This window comes from Urocitellus parryii, chromosome 1 (assembly GCF_045843805.1).
Source record: "Urocitellus parryii isolate mUroPar1 chromosome 1, mUroPar1.hap1, whole genome shotgun sequence".
In the NCBI taxonomy this organism is placed as follows: Eukaryota; Metazoa; Chordata; class Mammalia; order Rodentia; family Sciuridae; genus Urocitellus; species Urocitellus parryii.
Window position 1 is genome coordinate 204,859,559 of NC_135531.1, and position 11,797 is coordinate 204,871,355.

Here is an 11,797-nt window from a genome sequence, read left to right on the forward strand (position 1 = left end):
GTTATTCAAAGCATACTATCTCTGTCTTATTAAACACACGGAATGATTTCTTATTAGAATCTTATCTTGGACAAAAATAATTTTCTCCTTTTCTTGAGTATCCTGTCACAGTTTTGAAGTGTACTTTCTTAGTTAAGGGTGGCTATGTAGAACAATTTTCCTAAATTAACTATTGTCTTTTGAGTTTTTATCAGCTCGATCTCTCTCACACACACTTTGTCTTTTTGCAAATTTTATTTCTTTTATACAAGTGGGCTAATTGTAGCCTTATATTTCCATTAGATTCACTGATATTTAATAATGGCCTTGTATTGTATTCTAGATCAGAGCATTGCTCTTTTCTCATAATTAAGTGTCTTGTTACAACTCCTGCTTTTCAATTTAATGGATGAACTTTGTGGTACAGAGAGTGTGGTTGTTGAATTTTTGTTTACACTAGGATTTTTCATTTTTCATTATTTCTTTTAGGTTTCTTAAGATAATTTTCCTTTCTTTTTGGCCACAAATGTAAAAGTTATCTGCTTTTAAAAATGTCTCTGGTTAATTGGTCACCATACATGTATTCCTTACTTTACATACATGGTGAAAGCTGAGTTTGAGAATAAATCACAGGCACTAGGACAGATCTGTTCTAATTTCTCATTCTGGTTTATGATGTTCTTTAGAAGAAGTGCTATGACACTTACCTAACACATACATTAAGGAGTGCATCATTATGTGTCACTCACAGAGGAGGTAACTCCTAAGCAAGAACATTTCTGGTTCAGCACTTGATATCACTTAGCATGACAAACTCCTTTGTGCAGATGTTGAAAGGGCTTCCAAAGCATTTAGAAGGTCAATGTCAGTTCCAGTTAAACACAATTAATAGTCATTTTAATTAATTAATTTTACTTAATTTATTCTTTATATTCTTATCAACTCTAGAAATAGGACAAGTTTTAAACAAACTCATAAGAAAGAAATAAAATTAAATTAGCAAGATTAATTAGTCATGAAGAATGAAAATTTCCAATGACTCTTGAGTATCTAGATCAAAAAATTTGAAGAATGAAAATTTCCAATGACTCTTGAGTATCTAGATCAAAAAATTTCAGTATGAATATAATTCAAAATACATGCATGATTATAAATTTTCCAGTCACTGTATGAGAATTAAAATGAAAGTCTTGGCATTATTTTAAGAATACATTTTATTTTACTCAATATAATTGAAACACCATTTCAGTATGTGATCCATTTAAAATATCATAGAGATATTTTATATTCTTTTTAGAATACTAAATCTTTGAAATCCAGTATGTATTTTATACTTATAGCACATCTCAGTTTGGACAAGTCATATTTTATCTGCTCAAAGCTGTATGTTTCCAGAGGCTACTTTATTGAACAGTGCAGGTCTAGATTTTTAAATTGAAGTTAGAGTACTAGTTCATTTCTCATTTATCTTGATGAGAGACATAGAATGGCTAGCATGTTATTATAATTAGAATAATTACTAAGTGTTTAAAAATGACAACCAACTCTAAGGACATATAGCAAACCACCACTTAATCTTAATAAAGGAAATGTAATGGATACATTGCTGATTCAATGCCAAAGCATAAGAAAAATACAAGCTGCTAGTGCCTTCAATTATGCAACAAATACAACTGTAACCCACAAATCCAAAGGGAAAAGTAAAACTAATGAGCTTTGGTTGGAATAAGACCAATGGCGGAACCAGTTTGACCACACAAGTATTTCCTGCAGTCTCCTGGGGAGATGGATTTAAGGGCCACACTCTGGTACTGAGGGCAGAGAGCCAAAGGGCAAAACCAATATCTTCCAAATGTCAGCTTTTATATGTTGCCCATCTGTTAGTCTCTCTCTCTTTTTTTTAGAAAGCCCCATTATTTTTATTTGAATATCCCCAAGAAGGAACATATACTGCACTTTAATGGTAAAAAGATACAAGTATATAACATCTTATAAAAACTACCATTTAAAAGTGATCTTGTTCATTTGATAGTCCCCACCTTCAAAGCAAAATAAATATATATATATATAAAAGGTGGAGAGGAAGAAGGATAGGAGGGGGATTGTTGAAGATAAAAGCCCCAGGGCCACAGTAGAGGCAAAGAGCATCTGGGAAGAGGCCTGAAAGCTGTGGTGGGACTCCACTCTTTTAACCCTCCAATGTCAAGCTGTGGGGCACAATCAGTAGCTAAGTGATGAAAAGAGGCTGCTGGGGGTGGATGGAAAAGATGAGAAGGGCAGGGTTGATGTGGCCTGGTGCAGGAACTCACCCAGGAACTGCCACTACTCTTTCCTAGGTCCTCCAACTCCATATCCTGGTCTCTAAAAGCTTGCTCTATCTCCATTTCCCCTCTCTCCAAACACACCTAAGGCATCTTTCCAGTGTTTGGCCCCAACCCTGCAAAGGAGGGGTGGGGTATTGGGCCCAGGAACCTTGTCATTGGTCCCCATTCTATGGATTCCCAGAGGTAGAAGTGGGGCTTCTGGGCCTGTGGGTGCTCACTCCTTTCATTCCTTTGCTCATCTCTTCACACATCCATTGTCCCACATCAGCATGTGAACTGGACTAATCACCATTCCCCAGCCTCAGCAGGAATGGTTCTGGTATGGCTATCTGCACTGCTCAGAATTTCCCTCAGTTCCACCCACCCAGGCAGGTGGCCAGATCTGAGGGGTGTGTGTGTGTGTGGGGGGGGGCTCATTCTGACCTAGCACACACATTTGAACATAAAGAAGCACAGGTCATGTGTGTGATTCTCTCCACATCTCAAAAAGATCAGCTCCAAGTGGCAGGGAGAGAGCTCCCAATTTCAAAAGGACAGCTTTCTCAAGGTATCTACCTTCCCAGACTTAAATAACAGAAAAATCCCAGCCTCAGCAGAGCCTGTAATAGGTAGGGGGCTGACCCTTTCCTTTCAGGGACCATGGCGAGGATCGAAGGATCAAGATTTGGGTTCTGGAGAACATCAAATGGGAGTGTCAGCTTAAAGCTAGGGCAACACATGGTGGGAAACGACTCCCCCCCAAAGATCTCAGATGCTGTCCTCGAAAAGCTAAAGGGTGCCAGGTCTCCTTTTTTCCCTGAAATACCCCTACTTCAGGGATCTGGAAGACCCCTGTTCCCAGCCTTCTCGGAATAGGTAATAGCCAGGCGATTTCTGCCATTGTTTATTTTCTACATTTTCTGAGCAATGAAACTATACTTCCCGAAAGTGCATCCCAGATCCCCATTGTCAGCTTGGAGCTCAAGTTCACCTGGTTTCCATGATTACATCTGACAGTGCCCTACCCCAAATGTCAATGCAGGCCACATGGGGTCAACCAAATCCCAGAACCTTCCATAAGGATCCTTCTGTTTGCATAAGGAGAATTTTGTTTTTATTTCATCTTAGAAAATTCACATTCAAAAGCCCTGACTTGAGTTAGAAACATCCAAACCACCATCCTATTGAATCAGTCTGAAAAATCTCCTCTGGAACAGAGGAGGCTGAACAGAGCCTTTTTGCTCCCTAAATAAAAGTTCCTCAGCTCCTACTTGGGCCCCAAGCAGTAGGCTATTTTATGCACATCCTCCCCTAAGTTGTGGGTAATAAAAGAGTTTGGCTCAACAATATGCCATCTCCTCCAAGCACACAAATGTGAGCACTCACATACCACACACTCATCTGATCACTTTCTTGAAGGAGGAGAGTGGTGGAGCAGAAAGGATCAAGAAGGTATGGTTAAGAATGAAACCTAAATTAGGTTTCTTCCTGCAGTCCTTCCTCTGCAGCATCCCTCTCTATCCATCTTTGTTGGGTAGGAATGGCCATCAAGAAGAGAGCCAAATTCTTGTTCTTTGGAAAGAACACCAGGCCAGGACCCTATCTCCTCTACCTGAATACAGGACTTGGGTAGCGAGAACTGCTCCTCCTGCTCCACAGTCATGTCAGGGCCCCAATTCCTCTGTTTCCTTAACCACTGTTAGCAAATTTTGGACTAGCCTTGGGTTGTTCCTTAGAGGACACAAGGGGAGAACCCACTTTAACATCCATGACTCCTGCTCAACACCTCTGTCTGGCTTTAGGAGTCAATGACAGTGAGGTAGCCATAAACCATATACAAGACCAGTTGCCCAGAAAGAAGGAAAGGGCTTCCTGGACCACTCTCACCCAGGTTTCCTCCAGAAGGCCCTTGAGCTGATCCCATCCATGTGGTGCAACATGGGCCATTACAACACCCATGGGCACATTCTTGCTCTTTAGGTAAGCAGTACTATCTTCTCTTCCTCGACCCAGCCCTTGTCTGCTCCTCCCACTGTCTTTACTTTTGTCCCTAGAATGTATAAAAAAGCCAGAGTAAGCTCAGCTGCCATCCCTGATCCTATTCTCCTTCAAAGAGGAGGTGAGGTGCAGAACTGTGGAACACTGAGGATCCTCTGTAACTAAAAACTCAATCTTGGGGTGGGGCTGGACTAGCCCACATCCCTGCTTTTGGACTAGGACTTTAAGCCTCCAGATTACCTGTGTCCATAGTTTACCTGCTGAAATTGCTTTTGGAGAAACAAAAACAAGCACTCAGCAAACAAATCCCCTTTCCTAATCTTTTCCATTTTAGCTGCCAGCTGGAGTCTAAGGTTGTGGGAGCCACACTTCAGTCTTGGTCCTGTACCTTGAGTCCTCACTTATGACTTCAGTCAAGGGTCCAGGGACTAGCTCCCCTACTCAGGAATGCAGTAGGAACTTCCCCAAAATACTCATAGTCTCAGATTACTTATAGAGCTGAGGCTCTGAAGCCACTGTCCCCGTGCATTCTTCTTGTCTCCTGGGTCCACTCCTCCAGTAGCGGGAGGAGGGGGACAGGTTCAGATGGGGTGGTGGTGGGACCATCAGACCAGAGGGCATGCACTCTTCTGTAGATTCTTCTGATCACTCCCACCACCCAGGATCCCTTGCGCCTAAAGAGAAAACTGCCCATCAGAAGTCTTCTACTGGCACCCTTAGCATATCTGTTTGTGTCTGAGTAATGCATCTGTTCGAGAAAAACACTGATGACACAGTTCATACTGGTAAGGTTTTTTGCCACTGTGTACACACTTGTGGTGTTCCAGGTGGTACTTCTGAATGGATCACATATCACATAATATCACACTCAAATGGTTTCTCACCAGTGTGAATAAGGATGTGCCTCTTGAGGTGGTAACTGCTCCTAAATGCTCCAAAGCAATGTTCACAAATAAAATTTTGGGGAATCTTTACTTGAAAATAACCATCTTGCTCCACTACCACCACCTTTTTATCTGTTTTGAGTGAGAAGCTTCAGCCAAGCTGTCTTCATCTTTCCAGTTCCAGGACTTATCACTGTCTTTTCGGTGGCCTTGATTCGAGCACCTCAGCACATCAGGGCTACCTGCCTGCTCACCATTCTCGGCCTGCTTGCTTGCAGTCTGGCTCAGCACCATCTTCTTGCTGGCTGCAGTGGGAACCAAACTCAACGCCTGCAAGGCCTTCACAAGTCAGGAGATGTTCCTGAGCCATGCTGACTTTTCATTCATGCAACCCCAAAGTTCAGGCGTTCCTTGATCCAGATTTCCTGAAGACGCTGCCTTTTGAGGAACTGTCACTAAATCACAGTAATGGCTTCTTCATGTCCTTTCAGTCCTGCTTCCATATTAAACTGCCTATGTCTGCCAAATGAAGCTTGGTGAACTGATAGGCAGACTGGCTGGTGGAATGTACAGTAGGGCTGTTGTATGATACTGTAGTTAATGGTAGGAATATTTTGCATTTATGCAGCATTCAATTATTCAGAGGACATCTTCATTTATTCTTCCATAACTTTTGAAAGCAGGTTTTTCTAATTATGGCTTACTAAGGAAACTAAAGCTAAAAATTTTCCTTTTAACAAGTGATTATTGAGTAATCAATAAGAAAGAAATTATGTTGGGTTTAAGAGATAAGGGTAAATGTTACTTCAGAATCTAGAAATATAAGATATCACCTATCTCAGTCCTGACCATAACTATTTGAATCATTTGATTTCAGACTAATGAATTCAAGTCTGTTTGAGGTAAATGCCCAAATCTTGCTGTTCAGCCATATCTATCTATTTATCCTGGACTTCTCCAGTTTGTGCATTGCTTTTATTTACCTTGAATGTGTGATGGACATTTTTACCCTTATGACTCTTTATAAATGTATCATTTTTACTGCTTCTAAAAACTTCTGAAATTTGTCATATAATTACTTAATGTAGCAGCAAATTTATTCTATCTCATGTTGTAGAATGGCCAATAACTCAACATTATCATATTTATCTTCTCACATTATGCTTAACTATTGCTAAGCCTTGGTAGTTTTTCCAAAATACAGTGTGAACTAGAAAATAAGCAATTAGAAAAGTAGATCTGTTTCTAGTATTTCTGATTTATTCTCAAACTTACCTTGCAATATGTATGTAGTAAAATTATGTAAGTTGTTACCACCTATTTATACATCAGAAGTATTTTTGGCCAATGAAGAAAAGAAAATTTTCTTAAACTAAAAGAAATAATGAGAGATGAAAAAGCCTAATGTAAAAAAAAATTATATGCTTGGGTTATCTATCTGTTTTATACCAGATTTACTACAGCAAGTTCAACCAAATAATACAATATTAGTAGTGCCTGATATTTTTTCTCCCAGTACCTTCTATTTAATTTTATAAGAATTTATCTTCTTTTCAATAAAATTATTTAACCTCACAACATATATGAAATACCTCCTTTTCTACAGAAAGCCTGGATTTTTTTTCCCTGACTGTTGGGTATAAGACCCATCTTATGAATGCTGACTGGAGTTTATGGAACATGTCATTTCTGTTCAGCTTTTCCTGCTTTTCAAAGTTATTCAGGACTAGCAGGAATCTCTACACCAATTCTGGTCCTAAGGAGAGCTTATTACCAAAGAAGTTTGCCTTTGAAGTGAAATAAATCAATGGAGAGATGCTCTAAGAATTTAACACAAATTGGAGAAGGTCATTTTTTTTTTTGCTTTTGTTCTTAAAATAAGAGAGATTTCACAAAGTTGTGACTGAAAAGAAATGGTCTACTGGAGAAGGGAGGATGGTTTTATCCCTGATGAGAATGGTGATCAGCTTAAGATGATGGAGATGTTTCTTGATAAAAAATTCAAAGCAATAGAAGAAGAAAAGGACAAATGATGTCAGAGGTTATATATCAGACTCCCATACTCTATTTTATGTAAAAAGAAAAAAAAGTTGCTATAGTCAATAACAAGATTGAAGAATAATAGTTTTGAAGACAATGGAGAAAATATGGAGCCTCTCTTTCATAGTATTGACAGTAATTTTGAACTCTGGCTTCATATTACAATCACTGGTACCTTCAAAATAACCTTCAGGGCCTCACCTCAGACTCATTGAAGCTCTGAGACCTGGGACTGAGATACAATATTATTTAAAGCTTCAGTAGTTTCTAATGTGCCATGGAGTTGAGAATCTGTGAACATGGCATTATAATGGGGGGAGGGGCGGGTAGTTCCCTACTCCAGACTAGTTAAATTAATTGTGTGGGGACAGGATTAGTAATTTTTTAAACTATTTTAAAAATTATTTTTAATTCTAATTTGTTATATATGACAGCATAATACATTACAATTCATATTATACACATAGAGCACAATTTTTCATATCTTTGATTGGACACAAAGTAGAGTTACACCATTTGTGTCTTCATGCATGTACTTAGGGTAATGATGTCCATCTCATTCCACCATCTTTCCTACCTCCATGCTCCCTCCCTTTCCCTTCAACCTTTGCCCTATCAAGAGTTTGTCTAATCTTCTCATGCTCCCCTGCAACCCCATTATGAATTACCCTCCTTATATCAGAGAAAACATTCGGTAATTGGGGTTTTGGGATTGGCTAACTTCACTTATCATTATAATCTCCAGCTCTGTCCATTTATCTGCAAATGCCATGATTTGATTATCTTTTAATGCTGAATAGTATTCCATTGTGTATATATACCACTTTATCCATTCATCAACTGAAGGGCATATAGATAGGTTCCACAGTTTAGTTATTATGAATTGTGCTGCTATAAACATTGATGTGGCTGTGTCCCTGCAGTATGCTATTTTTAAGTCCTTTGGGTATAGACTGAGGAGTGGCATAGCAGGGCCAAATGGTGGTTGCATTCCCAGTTTTCCAAGAAATCTCCATATTGCTTTTCATATTGGCTGCACCAATTTGTGGTCCCACCAGCAATGTATGAGTGTACCTTTTTCCCCACAGGGAGTAGTAATTTAAATAAGCTCTTCAGAGAGTTCCAGTGGGTTTCTCTGAGAATCAGAAACTTGGGATGTTCCTTTAGAGTTTGTGTATTCCTATTGCTTGATTTCTGCTTCCTTCATGTTGATGCTTAACCTCATTTCTGTTTTTCTGTTGTATCCACCCATGTCTGGATGCAGAAGCAAAAAAATATTGTGTTACTGTATATGTATAGACGTAGGCCAGCACAACGCAGTTCCATATCTACATCTTAGGATCTCAGACACAACCAGCCTTTGTTCCCCTTTGTTCATAGGTCTCTATGAACTTGTGAAGGGTTATTAAATCATTATCATCTATGATCCTAGGTTTTAAAGAGTTTATTCTTGTGAAGTTTTTATCAAAGAACAAAACCCACATTTAACTTTGACCAGCATTTAATCCACAATGACAAGTTACTCTTAGTATAAAAGGCAACCAGACAATATTAGACGAGCCACAGACAGTCCAATATCAATATTCTTAACTGAATGGGTTTCTTTCTTGGGCAAGTCAGCTTGCTAATCTATATTCCATATCTCAACAAATGGCATCACTATTCAATAATACACCTAAGTTTAGACCTCTCTGAAGTTTTTATCCTAAAATTACAAAATACTCAACTTTCACTTTTAGACAAAGTATAACACATAGTAATGACTCCATATTCAAAAAAAAAGACTCAGTGAGTAAGAGAACAGTGCTTGAATGGCAGACTTCTACACATGATGGATTCTGAAACTTTGCTATGCAGAGTGTGATTCATAGGCCAGTTGCGTGGCATTTCCAAATTTGTTACATATGTAGAATCTCAACCCCACCCAGATGGGCTGACTCAGAATCTATACTTTAACAAGATCTAGGGGTGATTTATGTGTACATTAAAGTTTAAAAAACAGTTTTGTAAATCACAAAACCTCCAAAACAATGAGGTTGACACACTTCATTTTAAGAAATGCCAAGGTTTCAAAATAGTTTTGACATAACAGAATCTGAATCTCCTTTGTAAGACAAAATGATAATACTTGCCTATTATAAGAATTAATTGAGAAAAGCATTGACAAAGGCTATAACCCTTCTGATTTCTTAAAGGGAAAACTATGGTTTTTGGTTTTTTTAAAATTTTTTTATTGATGTATTATAATTACACATAATAGTGGGATTCAGTAGGCTATATTTATCCATGCACATAATGTAATTTGATCAATCTAATTCCCTAATACTCTCTCATTCTGTCCCCTCCTCTTTTCCCTGATCTGCTTGTTTTCTCTACTGATTTTCCTTCTTTTATAATTATTTAAATTAGTACATTAAAATTATATATACAAGTGGGATTCATTGTGGTATATTCATATGTGGACATAGCACAATTTGGTAGAGTTCATTTTCTAGTACTTCCCAGTGCTGACCTTTCCTGTTTTCTTCCCAATGCCTTGCTCATTGGACTCCCTTCCAATTTCAAGAGTATCTTCCCCCTTTTTATTATTCCCTTTCTCTCTTTCTATCTTCTGCATATGATAGAAAACATTTGGCACTTCACTTTTAGAACCTGGCTTATATCACTTAGGATGAAGTTCTCTAGTTCCATCCATTTACTATCAAATGACATAATTTCATTCTTTTTTTTTAATGACTGAGTAGAACTCCTCTGTGTACATATACCACATTTTCTTTATGCATTCATCTGTTGATGGGCACTTAGGCTTATTCCAATAACATTGAGCTGCGATGAACATTGGTATGCAAAGATCACTATAGTAAACTGATTTTTACTTCTTTTGGTCAAAACCCAAGAAGTAGGATAGCTGGGTCATATGGTGGTTTCATTGCTAGTCTTCTGAGGAATCTCTATACTGATTTCCACAGTGGTTATATTAATTTGTAGTGCTACCAGCAATGTATAAGTACAGCTTTTCCTCCACATCCTTGCCAGTATTTATTATTACTTGTATTCTCCATGATTGCCATTCTAACAGAAGATGAAACTTTAGTGTAGTTTTGGTTTGCATCTCCCTTATTGCTAAGAATGTTGAACATTTTTTCATTTGTTTACAATTTGTATTTCTTCTTTTGAGAAATGTCTATTTAGATCACTTGCCCATTTATTGAATGGATTATTTGTTTTTTTGAGGGATATTACATTTTTTGAGTTCTTCCTATATTCTGAATATTAACAAGAATCTCTCCCATTCTGTAGGCTGTCTCTTCATGCTCTTGTTTCCTTCACTGTACTGATTTTTAATTTGATGCCATTTTACTTACTGATTCTTGGTTTTATTTCTTGAGCTCCAGGAGTTTTATTATGCCTGTGCCAACTGGAATGTTGACCTTCTGTTTTTTTTTTTTGCTATCAATTTTAGTATTTCTGTTATAATTCCTAGGTCTTTTATCCACTTTGAGTTGATTTTTGTGCAGAGTGAGAGACAGGAATCTAGTTTCGTTTTTCTACATATGTATATCCAGTTTTCTGAGTACCATTTGTTAACAAGGCTATCTTTTCTCCAATGTATGGAAAACTATTTTTTAGTTTTATTCTTTGCCCTTAGCATAGTATATATTCAATAAATGTGTTTTAAATAAGTAAATTACTAAATTAGTTAATGGGCTTTAGAATGTTAGCATCCACATTTTGAAACAGATAACCCTAGAAACATAGGTTATATCTAAGGACTAATAAGTTAATTACCCTGTAGTAGCAGCCAGATTTGAACTCAGGTGTAATTCCACAGTTCATGTTTTTTTCTTTTTGATTTACCTCACTGTTCCCTATTTATTGGGCACTTAGTTATTTATATTAAATAATACTCATTAAGTATGCATATATATAATTATAATTATACTCATAATGGACTAAGCCTATGAGCTAATTACTGTTTGAATCAGAATTGATTTAGAGACTTTATTCTTACTTTATTTTATCCTTTTTAATGGTGGGAACCTTTGCATTTGGAGTCAACAAGAAGAATTTCAGGAAGGGTTCCGATCTAATCACTGTTATTTTTCAGCCAGGCTATTTTCCTGGGCTTTGGCAGCTTTCAGCTGGGAGTGCCTTGAGTTTCATGAAGCTTTCTGAAGGGCTGGCAGCTCCGACAAGGCCACTGTCAACACTTCCAAACAAATTAGTGGTTCCATGGTTGTCTAATCTCACCATCACTTCATTACTTCACTTCTGGCTTTCTGTGCTCTCAAACTGGGGAAGACCAATGTGGTGGTTGCATATTTATTCTACTAAGAAAGTAGTTGATATGGAAGTGGTTGTGTTATAACTCAGTGTTTTCATGTGACTCACAGGCTGTCTTGTGTCGATTTTACTCGAAAGAAGAAATGTGCTATGTCTAGATAGATTGCAGTGCAGTCTTTGTTTACTGATGCTCTCAAGTTAAACATAGAAGTGGCTAACTTAAGTAAAATTTTAGCAGAAAAAAATACGCACCTCCTCCTCTTTCCTTATTCAGTTTTTCAGGAGGTTCCTGGATAACATAGTGGATGG

The 11,797-nt window shown here is 37.8% G+C and overlaps 1 pseudogene; it reads right to left on the reverse strand.

Moving 5' to 3' along the window:
• Positions 1–4,954: 4,954 nt before the first annotated feature.
• Positions 4,955–5,534, reverse strand: LOC113182041 (zinc finger protein 740 pseudogene; annotated as a pseudogene).
• Between the last annotated feature and the right edge of the window lie 6,263 nt (positions 5,535–11,797).